Below are 13071 nucleotides of genomic sequence, written 5' to 3'. Positions count from 1 at the left end.
TTCTTGCTCGCTGAAATATGTTCATTTGCTGAAAACTAACAAAACCACGAAAAATTCTTGTATTTGAAGATAAAATCTTTTTGCATTAAAGAAGAAAGATGTCGCTGAGTGAAATAAGTTCAATTGATGAAAACCAACAAAAATTGACAAGAACCACGAAAAGTTCTTGTATTTTAAGATAAAATCTTGATCTATTAAAGAAAAAACTTCTTGCTCGCTGAAATATGTTCATTTGCTGAAAACTAACAAAACCACGAAAAGTTCTTGTATTTGAAGATAAAATCTTTTTGCATGGAATGAGAATGATCCAGCTGACTGAAATAAGTTCATTCGATGAAAACCAACAAAAATTGACAAGAACCACGAAAAGATCTTGTATTTTAAGATAAAATCTTGATCTATTAAAGAAAAAACTTCTTGCTCGCTGAAATATGTTCATTTGCTGAAAACTAACAAAACCACGAAAAGTTCTTGTATTTGAAGATAAAATCTTTTTGCTTGGAAGGAGAATGATCCAGCTGACTGAAATAAGTTCATTCGATGAAAACCAACAAAAATTGACAAGAACCACGAAAAGTTCTTGTATTTTAAGATAAAATCTTATGCGATTAAAGAATAAACTTCTTGCTCGCTGAAATATGTTCATTTGCTGAAAACTACCAAAACCACTAAAAGTTCTTGTATTTGAAGATAAAATCTTTCTGCATGGAAGGAGAATGATCCAGCTGACTGAAATAAGTTCATCAGATGAAAACCAACAAAAATTGACAAGAACCACGAAAAGATCTTGTATTTTAGGATAAAATCTTGATCTATTAAAGAAAAAACTTCTTGCTCGCTGAAATATGTTCATTTGCTGAAAACTAACAAAACCACGAAAAATTATTGTATTTGAAGATAAAATCTTTTTGCATTAAAGAAGAAAGATGTCGCTGAGTGAAATAAGTTCAATTGATGAAAATCAACAAAAATTGACAAGAAACACGAAAAGTTCTTGTATTTTTAGATAAAATCTTAATCTATTAAAGAAAAAACTTCTTGCTCGCTGAAATATGTTCATTTGCTGAAAACTAACAAAACCACGAAAAGTTCTTGTATTTGAAGATAAAATCTTTCTGCATGGAAGGAGAATGATCCAGCTGACTGAAATAAGTTCATCAGATGAAAACCAACAAAAATTGACAAGAACCACGAAAAGTTCTTGTATTTTAAGATAAAATCTTGATCTATTAAAGAAAAAACTTCTTGCTCGCTGAAATATGTTCATTTGCTGAAAACTAACAAAACCACGAAAAATTCTTGTATTTGAAGATAAAATCTTTTTGCATTAAAGAAGAAAGATGTCGCTGAGTGAAATAAGTTCAATTGATGAAAACCAACAAAAATTGACAAGAACCACGAAAAGTTCTTGTATTTTAAGATAAAATCTTGATCTATTAAAGAAAAAACTTCTTGCTCGCTGAAATATGTTCATTTGCTGAAAACTAACAAAACCACGAAAAGTTCTTGTATTTGAAGATAAAATCTTTTTGCATGGAATGAGAATGATCCAGCTGACTGAAATAAGTTCATTCGATGAAAACCAACAAAAATTGACAAGAACCACGAAAAGATCTTGTATTTTAAGATAAAATCTTGATCTATTAAAGAAAAAACTTCTTGCTCGCTGAAATATGTTCATTTGCTGAAAACTAACAAAACCACGAAAAGTTCTTGTATTTGAAGATAAAATCTTTTTGCATGGAAGGAGAATGATCCAGCTGACTGAAATAAGTTCATCAGATGAAAACCAACAAAAATTGACAAGAACCACGAAAAGTTCTTGTATTTTAAGATAAAATCTTGATCTATTAAAGAAAAAACTTCTTGCTCGCTGAAATATGTTCATTTGCTGAAAACTAACAAAATCACGAAAAGTTCTTGTATTTGAAGATAAAATCTTTTTGCATGGAAGGAGAATGATCCAGCTGACTGAAATAAGTTCATTCGATGAAAACCAACAAAAATTGACAAGAACCACGAAAAGTTCTTGTATTTTAAGATAAAATCTTGATCTATTAAAGAAAAAACTTCTTGCTCGCTGAAATATGTTCATTTGCTGAAAACTAACAAAACCACGAAAAATTCTTGTATTTGAAGATAAAATCTTTTTGCATTAAAGAAGAAAGATGTCGCTGAGTGAAATAAGTTCAATTGATGAAAACCAACAAAAATTGACAAGAACCACGAAAAGTTCTTGTATTTTAAGATAAAATCTTGATCTATTAAAGAAAAAACTTCTTGCTCGCTGAAATATGTTCATTTGCTGAAAACTAACAAAACCACGAAAAGTTCTTGTATTTGAAGATAAAATCTTTTTGCATGGAATGAGAATGATCCAGCTGACTGAAATAAGTTCATTCGATGAAAACCAACAAAAATTGACAAGAACCACGAAAAGATCTTGTATTTTAAGATAAAATCTTGATCTATTAAAGAAAAAACTTCTTGCTCGCTGAAATATGTTCATTTGCTGAAAACTAACAAAACCACGAAAAGTTCTTGTATTTGAAGATAAAATCTTTTTGCATGGAAGGAGAATGATCCAGCTGACTGAAATAAGTTCATCAGATGAAAACCAACAAAAATTGACAAGAACCACGAAAAGTTCTTGTATTTTAAGATAAAATCTTGATCTATTAAAGAAAAAACTTCTTGCTCGCTGAAATATGTTCATTTGCTGAAAACTAACAAAATCACGAAAAGTTCTTGTATTTGAAGATAAAATCTTTTTGCATGGAAGGAGAATGATCCAGCTGACTGAAATAAGTTCATTCGATGAAAACCAACAAAAATTGACAAGAACCACGAAAAGATCTTGTATTTTAAGATAAAATCTTGATCTATTAAAGAAAAAACTTCTTGCTCGCTGAAATATGTTCATTTGCTGAAAACTAACAAAACCACGAAAAGTTCTAGTATTTGAAGATAAAATCTTTTTGCTTGGAAGGAGAATGATCCAGCTGAGTGAAATAAGTTCATTAGATGAAAACCAACAAAAATTGACAAGAACCACGAAAGGTTCTTGTATTTTAAGATAAAATCTTGATCTATTAAAGAAAAAACTTCTTGCTCGCTGAAATATGTTCATTTGCTGAAAACTAACAAAACCACGAAAAGTTCTTGTATTTGAAGATAAAATCTTTTTGCATGGAAGGAGAATGATCCAGCTGACTGAAATAAGTTCATTGGATGAAAACCAAGAAAAATTGACAAGAACCACGAAAAGTTCTTGTATTTTTAGATAAAATCTTAATCTATTAAAGAAAAAACTTCTTGCTCGCTGAAATATGTTCATTTGCTGAAAACTAACAAAACCACGAAAAGTTCTTGTATTTGAAGATAAAATCTTTCTGCATGGAAGGAGAATGATCCAGCTGACTGAAATAAGTTCATCAGATGAAAACCAACAAAAATTGACAAGAACCACGAAAAGTTCTTGTATTTTAAGATAAAATCTTGATCTATTAAAGAAAAAACTTCTTGCTCGCTGAAATATGTTCATTTGCTGAAAACTAACAAAACCACGAAAAATTCTTGTATTTGAAGATAAAATCTTTTTGCATTAAAGAAGAAAGATGTCGCTGAGTGAAATAAGTTCAATTGATGAAAACCAACAAAAATTGACAAGAACCTCGAAAGGTTCTTGTATTTTTAGATAAAATCTTAATCTATTAAAGAAAAAACTTCTTGCTCGCTGAAATATGTTCATTTGCTGAAAACTAACAAAACCACGAAAAGTTCTTGTATTTGAAGATAAAATCTTTCTGCATGGAAGGAGAATGATCCAGCTGACTGAAATGAGTTCATCAGATGAAAACCAACAAAAATTGACAAGAACCACGAATAGTTCTTGTATTTTAAGATAAAATCTTGATCTATTAAAGAAAAAACTTCTTGCTCGCTGAAATATGTTCATTTGCTGAAAACTAACAAAACCACGAAAAATTCTTGTATTTGAAGATAAAATCTTTTTGCATTAAAGAAGAAAGATGTCGCTGAGTGAAATAAGTTCAATTGATGAAAACCAACAAAAATTGACAAGAACCACGAAAAGTTCTTGTATTTTAAGATAAAATCTTGATCTATTAAAGAAAAAACTTCTTGCTCGCTGAAATATGTTCATTTGCTGAAAACTAACAAAACCACGAAAAGTTCTTGTATTTGAAGATAAAATCTTTTTGCATGGAATGAGAATGATCCAGCTGACTGAAATAAGTTCATTCGATGAAAACCAACAAAAATTGACAAGAACCACGAAAAGATCTTGTATTTTAAGATAAAATCTTGATCTATTAAAGAAAAAACTTCTTGCTCGCTGAAATATGTTCATTTGCTGAAAACTAACAAAACCACGAAAAGTTCTTCTTTTTGAAGATAAAATCTTTTTGCTTGGAAGGAGAATGATCCAGCTGACTGAAATAAGTTCATTCGATGAAAACCAACAAAAATTGACAAGAACCACGAAAAGTTCTTGTATTTTAAGATAAAATCTTATGCGATTAAAGAATAAACTTCTTGCTCGCTGAAATATGTTCATTTGCTGAAAACTACCAAAACCACTAAAAGTTCTTGTATTTGAAGATAAAATCTTTCTGCATGGAAGGAGAATGATCCAGCTGACTGAAATAAGTTCATCAGATGAAAACCAACAAAAATTGACAAGAACCACGAAAAGATCTTGTATTTTAGGATAAAATCTTGATCTATTAAAGAAAAAACTTCTTGCTCGCTGAAATATGTTCATTTGCTGAAAACTAAAAAAACCACAAAAAGTTCTTGCATTTGAAGATAAAATCTGTTTGCATGGAAGGAGAATGATCCAGCTGAGTGAAATAAGTTCATCAGATGAAAACCAACAAAAATTGACAACAACCACGAAAGGTTCTTGTATTTCAAGATAAAATCTTGATCTATTAAAGAAAAAACTTCTTGCTCGCTGAAATATGTTCATTTGCTGAAAACGAACAAAACCATGAAAAGTTCTTGTATTTGAAGATAAAATCTTTTTGCATGGAAGGAGAAAGTTCTCGCTGACTGAAATAAGTTCATTCGATGAAAACCAACAAAAATTGACAAGAACCACGAAAATTTCTTGTATTTTAAGATAAAATCTTGATCTATTAAAGAAAAAACTTCTTGCTCGCTGAAATATGTTCATTTGCTGAAAACTAGCAAAACCACGAAAAGTTCTTGTATTTGAAGATAAAATCTTTCTGCATGGAAGGAGAATGATCCAGCTGAGTGAAATAAGTTCATCGGATGAAAACCAACAAAAATTGACAAGAACCACCAAAAGATCTTGCATTTTAGGATAAAATCTTGATCTATTAAAGAAAAAACTTCTTGCTCGCTGAAATATGTTCATTTGCTGAAAAGTAACAAAACCACGAAAAGTTCTTGTATTTGAAGATAAAATCTTTTTGCATGGAAGGAGAATGATCCAGCTGACTGAAATAAGTTCATTAGATGAAAACCAACAAAAATTGACAAGAACCACGAAAGGTTCTTGCATTTTAAGATAAAATCTTGATCTATTAAAGAAAAAACTTCTTGCTCGCTGAAATGTGTTCATTTGCTGAAAACTAACAAAACCACGAAAAGTTCTTGTATTTGAAGATAAAATCTTTCTGCATGGAAGGAGAATGATCCAGCTGACTGAAATAAGTTCATCAGATGAAAACCAACAAAAATTGACAAGAACCACAAAAAGTTCTTGTATTTTAAGCTAAAATCTTGATCTATTAAAGAAAAAACTTCTTGCTCGCTGAAATATGTTCATTTGCTGAAAACTAACAAAACCACGAAAAATTCTTGTATTTGAAGATAAAATCTTTTTGCATTAAAGAAGAAAGATGTCGCTGAGTGAAATAAGTTCAATTGATGAAAATCAACAAAAATTGACAAGAAACACGAAAAGTTCTTGTATTTTTAGATAAAATCTTAATCTATTAAAGAAAAAACTTCTTGCTCGCTGAAATATGTTCATTTGCTGAAAACTAACAAAACCACGAAAAGTTCTTGTATTTGAAGATAAAATCTTTCTGCATGGAAGGAGAATGATCCAGCTGACTGAAATAAGTTCATCAGATGAAAACCAACAAAAATTGACAAGAACCACGAAAAGTTCTTGTATTTTAAGATAAAATCTTGATCTATTAAAGAAAAAACTTCTTGCTCGCTGAAATATGTTCATTTGCTGAAAACTAACAAAACCACGAAAAATTCTTGTATTTGAAGATAAAATCTTTTTGCATTAAAGAAGAAAGATGTCGCTGAGTGAAATAAGTTCAATTGATGAAAATCAACAAAAATTGACAAGAAACACGAAAAGTTCTTGTATTTTTAGATAAAATCTTAATCTATTAAAGAAAAAACTTCTTGCTCGCTGAAATATGTTCATTTGCTGAAAACTAACAAAACCACGAAAAGTTCTTGTATTTGAAGATAAAATCTTTCTGCATGGAAGGAGAATGATCCAGCTGACTGAAATAAGTTCATCAGATGAAAACCAACAAAAATTGACAAGAACCACGAAAAGTTCTTGTATTTTAAGATAAAATCTTGATCTATTAAAGAAAAAACTTCTTGCTCGCTGAAATATGTTCATTTGCTGAAAACTAACAAAACCACGAAAAATTCTTGTATTTGAAGATAAAAGCTTTTTGCATGGAAGGAGAAAGTTCTCGCTGACTGAAATAAGTTCATTCGATGAAAACCAACAAAAATTGACAAGAACCACGAAAAGTTCTTGTATTTTAAGATAAAATCTTAATCTATTAAAGAAAAAACTTCTTGCTCGCTGAAATATGTTCATTTGCTGAAAACTAACAAAACCACGAAAAGTTCTTGTATTTGAAGATAAAATCTTTCTGCATGGAAGGAGAATGATCCAGCTGACTGAAATAAGTTCATCAGATGAAAACCAACAAAAATTGACAAGAACCACAAAAAGTTCTTGTATTTTAAGCTAAAATCTTGATCTATTAAAGAAAAAACTTCTTGCTCGCTGAAATATGTTCATTTGCTGAAAACTAACAAAACCACGAAAAATTCTTGTATTTGAAGATAAAATCTTTTTGCATTAAAGAAGAAAGATGTCGCTGAGTGAAATAAGTTCAATTGATGAAAATCAACAAAAATTGACAAGAACCACGAAAAGTTCTTGTATTTTTAGATAAAATCTTAATCTATTAAAGAAAAAACTTCTTGCTCGCTGAAATATGTTCATTTGCTGAAAACTAACAAAACCACGAAAAGTTCTTGTATTTGAAGATAAAATCTTTCTGCATGGAAGGAGAATGATCCAGCTGACTGAAATAAGTTCATCAGATGAAAACCAACAAAAATTGACAAGAACCACGAAAAGTTCTTGTATTTTAAGATAAAATCTTGATCTATTAAAGAAAAAACTTCTTGCTCGCTGAAATATGTTCATTTGCTGAAAACTAACAAAACCACGAAAAATTCTTGTATTTGAAGATAAAATCTTTTTGCATTAAAGAAGAAAGATGTCGCTGAGTGAAATAAGTTCAATTGATGAAAACCAACAAAAATTGACAAGAACCACGAAAGGTTCTTGTATTTTTAGATAAAATCTTAATCTATTAAAGAAAAAACTTCTTGCTCGCTGAAATATGTTCATTTGCTGAAAACTAACAAAACCACGAAAAGTTCTTGTATTTGAAGATAAAATCTTTCTGCATGGAAGGAGAATGATCCAGCTGACTGAAATAAGTTCATCAGATGAAAACCAACAAAAATTGACAAGAACCACGAAAAGTTCTTGTATTTTAAGATAAAATCTTGATCTATTAAAGAAAAAACTTCTTGCTCGCTTAAATATGTTCATTTGCTGAAAACTAACAAAACCACGAAAAATTCTTGTATTTGAAGATAAAATCTTTTTGCATTAAAGAAGAAAGATGTCGCTGAGTGAAATAAGTTCAATTGATGAAAACCAACAAAAATTGACAACAACCACGAAAAGTTCTTGTATTTTAAGATAAAATCTTGATCTATTAAAGAAAAAACTTCTTGCTCGCTGAAATATGTTCATTTGCTGAAAACTAACAAAACCACGAAAAGTTCTTGTATTTGAAGATAAAATCTTTTTGCATGGAAGGAGAATGATCCAGCTGACTGAAATAAGTTCATTCGATGAAAACCAACAAAAATTGACAAGAACCACGAAAAGATCTTGTATTTTAAGATAAAATCTTGATCTATTAAAGAAAAAACTTCTTGCTCGCTGAAATATGTTCATTTGCTGAAAACTAACAAAACCACGAAAAGTTCTAGTATTTGAAGATAAAATCTTTTTGCTTGGAAGGAGAATGATCCAGCTGAGTGAAATAAGTTCATGAGATGAAAACCAACAAAAATTGACAAGAACCACGAAAGGTTCTTGTATTTTAAGATAAAATCTTGATCTATTAAAGAAAAAACTTCTTGCTCGCTGAAATATGTTCATTTGCTGAAAACTAACAAAACCACGAAAAGTTCTTGTATTTGAAGATAAAATCTTTTTGCTTGGAAGGAGAATGATCCAGCTGACTGAAATAAGTTCATTCGATGAAAACCAACAAAAATTGACAAGAACCACGAAAAGTTCTTGTATTTTAAGATAAAATCTTATGCGATTAAAGAAAAAACTTCTTGCTCGCTGAAATATGTTCATTTGCTGAAAACAAACAAAACCATGAAAAGTTCTTGTATTTGAAGATAAAATCTTTTTGCATGGAAGGAGAAAGTTCTCGCTGACTGAAATAAGTTCATTCGATGAAAACCAACAAAAATTGACAAGAACCACGAAAAGTTCTTGTATTTTAAGATAAAATCTTGATCTATTAACGAAAAAACTTCTTGCTCGCTGAAATATGTTCATTTGCTGAAAACTAACAAAACCACGAAAAGTTCTTGTATTTGAAGATAAAATCTTTTTGCATGGAAGGAGAATGATCCAGCTGACTGAAATAAGTTCATTCGATGAAAACCAACAAAAATTGACAAGGACCACGAAAAGTTCTTGTATTTTAAGATAAAATCTTAATCTATTAAAGAAAAAACTTCTTGCTCGCTGAAATATGTTCATTTGCTGAAAACTCACAAAACCACGAAAAGTTCTTGTATTTGAAGATAAAATCTTTCTGCATGGAAGGAGAATGATCCAGCTGAGTGAAATAAGTTCATCAGATGAAAACCAACAAAAATTGACAAGAACCACCAAAAGATCTTGTATTTTAGGATAAAATCTTGATCTATTAAAGAAAAAACTTCTTGCTCGCTGAAATATGTTCATTTGCTGAAAACTAACAAAACCACGAAAAATTCTTGTATTTGAAGATAAAATCTTTTTGCATTAAAGAAGAAAGATGTCGCTGAGTGAAATAAGTTCAATTGATGAAAACCAACAAAAATTGACAAGAACCACGAAAAGTTCTTGTATTATAAGATAAAATCTTGATCCATTAAAGAAAAAACTTCTTGCTCGCTGAAATATGTTCATTTGCTGAAAACTAACAAAACCACGAAAAGTTCTTGTATTTGAAGATAAAATCTTTTTGCATGGAATGAGAATGATCCAGCTGACTGAAATAAGTTCATTCGATGAAAACCAACAAAAATTGACAAGAACCACGAAAAGATCTTGTATTTTAAGATAAAATCTTGATCTATTAAAGAAAAAACTTCTTGCTCGCTGAAATATGTTCATTTGCTGAAAACTAACAAAACCACGAAAAGTTCTTGTATTTGAAGATAAAATCTTTTTGCTTGGAAGGAGAATGATCCAGCTGACTGAAATAAGTTCATTCGATGAAAACCAACAAAAATTGACAAGAACCACGAAAAGTTCTTGTATTTTAAGATAAAATCTTATGCGATTAAAGAATAAACTTCTTGCTCGCTGAAATATGTTCATTTGCTGAAAACTACCAAAACCACTAAAAGTTCTTGTATTTGAAGATAAAATCTTTCTGCATGGAAGGAGAATGATCCAGCTGACTGAAATAAGTTCATCAGATGAAAACCAACAAAAATTGACAAGAACCACGAAAAGATCTTGTATTTTAGGATAAAATCTTGATCTATTAAAGAAAAAACTTCTTGCTCGCTGAAATATGTTCATTTGCTGAAAACTAAAAAAACCACAAAAAGTTCTTGCATTTGAAGATAAAATCTGTTTGCATGGAAGGAGAATGATCCAGCTGAGTGAAATAAGTTCATCAGATGAAAACCAACAAAAATTGACAACAACCACGAAAGGTTCTTGTATTTCAAGATAAAATCTTGATCTATTAAAGAAAAAACTTCTTGCTCGCTGAAATATGTTCATTTGCTGAAAACGAACAAAACCATGAAAAGTTCTTGTATTTGAAGATAAAATCTTTTTGCATGGAAGGAGAAAGTTCTCGCTGACTGAAATAAGTTCATTCGATGAAAACCAACAAAAATTGACAAGAACCACGAAAATTTCTTGTATTTTAAGATAAAATCTTGATCTATTAAAGAAAAAACTTCTTGCTCGCTGAAATATGTTCATTTGCTGAAAACTAACAAAACCACGAAAAGTTCTTGTATTTGAAGATAAAATCTTTTTGCATGGAAGGAGAATGATCCAGCTGACTGAAATAAGTTCATTCGATGAAAACCAACAAAAATTGACAAGAACCACGAAAAGTTCTTGTATTTTAAGATAAAATCTTAATCTATTGAAGAAAAAACTTCTTGCTCGCTGAAATATGTTCATTTGCTGAAAACTAGCAAAACCACGAAAAGTTCTTGTATTTGAAGATAAAATCTTTCTGCATGGAAGGAGAATGATCCAGCTGAGTGAAATAAGTTCATCGGATGAAAACCAACAAAAATTGACAAGAACCACCAAAAGATCTTGTATTTTAGGATAAAATCTTGATCTATTAAAGAAAAAACTTCTTGCTCGCTGAAATATGTTCATTTGCTGAAAAGTAACAAAACCACGAAAAGTTCTTGTATTTGAAGATAAAATCTTTTTGCATGGAAGGAGAATGATCCAGCTGACTGAAATAAGTTCATTAGATGAAAACCAACAAAAATTGACAAGAACCACGAAAGGTTCTTGCATTTTAAGATAAAATCTTGATCTATTAAAGAAAAAACTTCTTGCTCGCTGAAATGTGTTCATTTGCTGAAAACTAACAAAACCACGAAAAGTTCTTGTATTTGAAGATAAAATCTTTCTGCATGGAAGGAGAATGATCCAGCTGACTGAAATAAGTTCATCAGATGAAAACCAACAAAAATTGACAAGAACCACAAAAAGTTCTTGTATTTTAAGCTAAAATCTTGATCTATTAAAGAAAAAACTTCTTGCTCGCTGAAATATGTTCATTTGCTGAAAACTAACAAAACCACGAAAAATTATTGTATTTGAAGATAAAATCTTTTTGCATTAAAGAAGAAAGATGTCGCTGAGTGAAATAAGTTCAATTGATGAAAATCAAGAAAAATTGACAAGAAACACGAAAAGTTCTTGTATTTTTAGATAAAATCTTAATCTATTAAAGAAAAAACTTCTTGCTCGCTGAAATATGTTCATTTGCTGAAAACTAACAAAACCACGAAAAGTTCTTGTATTTGAAGATAAAATCTTTCTGCATGGAAGGAGAATGATCCAGCTGACTGAAATAAGTTCATCAGATGAAAACCAACAAAAATTGACAAGAACCACGAAAAGTTCTTGTATTTTAAGATAAAATCTTGATCTATTAAAGAAAAAACTTCTTGCTCGCTGAAATATGTTCATTTGCTGAAAACTAACAAAACCACGAAAAATTCTTGTATTTGAAGATAAAATCTTTTTGCATTAAAGAAGAAAGATGTCGCTGAGTGAAATAAGTTCAATTGATGAAAACCAACAAAAATTGACAAGAACCACGAAAAGTTCTTGTATTTTAAGATAAAATCTTGATCTATTAAAGAAAAAACTTCTTGCTCGCTGAAATATGTTCATTTGCTGAAAACTAACAAAACCACGAAAAGTTCTTGTATTTGAAGATAAAATCTTTTTGCATGGAATGAGAATGATCCAGCTGACTGAAATAAGTTCATTCGATGAAAACCAACAAAAATTGACAAGAACCACGAAAAGATCTTGTATTTTAAGATAAAATCTTGATCTATTAAAGAAAAAACTTCTTGCTCGCTGAAATATGTTCATTTGCTGAAAACTAACAAAACCACGAAAAGTTCTTGTATTTGAAGATAAAATCTTTTTGCATGGAAGGAGAATGATCCAGCTGACTGAAATAAGTTCATTCGATGAAAACCAACAAAAATTGACAAGAACCACGAAAAGTTCTTGTATTTTAAGATAAAATCTTAATCTATTAAAGAAAAAACTTCTTGCTCGCTGAAATATGTTCATTTGCTGAAAACTACCAAAACCACGAAAAGTTCTTGTATTTGAAGATAAAATCTTTCTGCATGGAAGGAGAATGATCCAGCTGAGTGAAATAAGTTCATCAGATGAAAACCAACAAAAATTGACAAGAACCACCAAAAGATCTTGTATTTTAAGATAAAATCTTGATCTATTAAAGAAAAAACTTCTTGCTCGCTGAAATATGTTCATTTGCTGAAAACTAACAAAACCACGAAAAGTTCTTGTATTTGAAGATAAAATCTTTTTGCATGGAAGGAGAATGATCCAGCTGACTGAAATAAGTTCATTGGATGAAAACCAAGAAAAATTGACAAGAACCACGAAAAGTTCTTGTATTTTTAGATAAAATCTTAATCTATTAAAGAAAAAACTTCTTGCTCGCTGAAATATGTTCATTTGCTGAAAACTAACAAAACCACGAAAAATTCTTGTATTTGAAGATAAAATCTTTTTGCATTAAAGAAGAAAGATGTCGCTGAGTGAAATAAGTTCAATTGATGAAAACCAACAAAAATTGACAAGAACCACGAAAGGTTCTTGTATTTTTAGATAAAATCTTAATCTATTAAAGAAAAAACTTCTTGCTCGCTGAAATATGTTCATTTGCT

This window comes from Heptranchias perlo, unplaced genomic scaffold (genome assembly GCF_035084215.1).
Source record: "Heptranchias perlo isolate sHepPer1 unplaced genomic scaffold, sHepPer1.hap1 HAP1_SCAFFOLD_98, whole genome shotgun sequence".
Lineage (NCBI taxonomy): Eukaryota > Metazoa > Chordata > Chondrichthyes > Hexanchiformes > Hexanchidae > Heptranchias > Heptranchias perlo.
Note: the sequence above shows the minus strand (reverse complement) of the source record.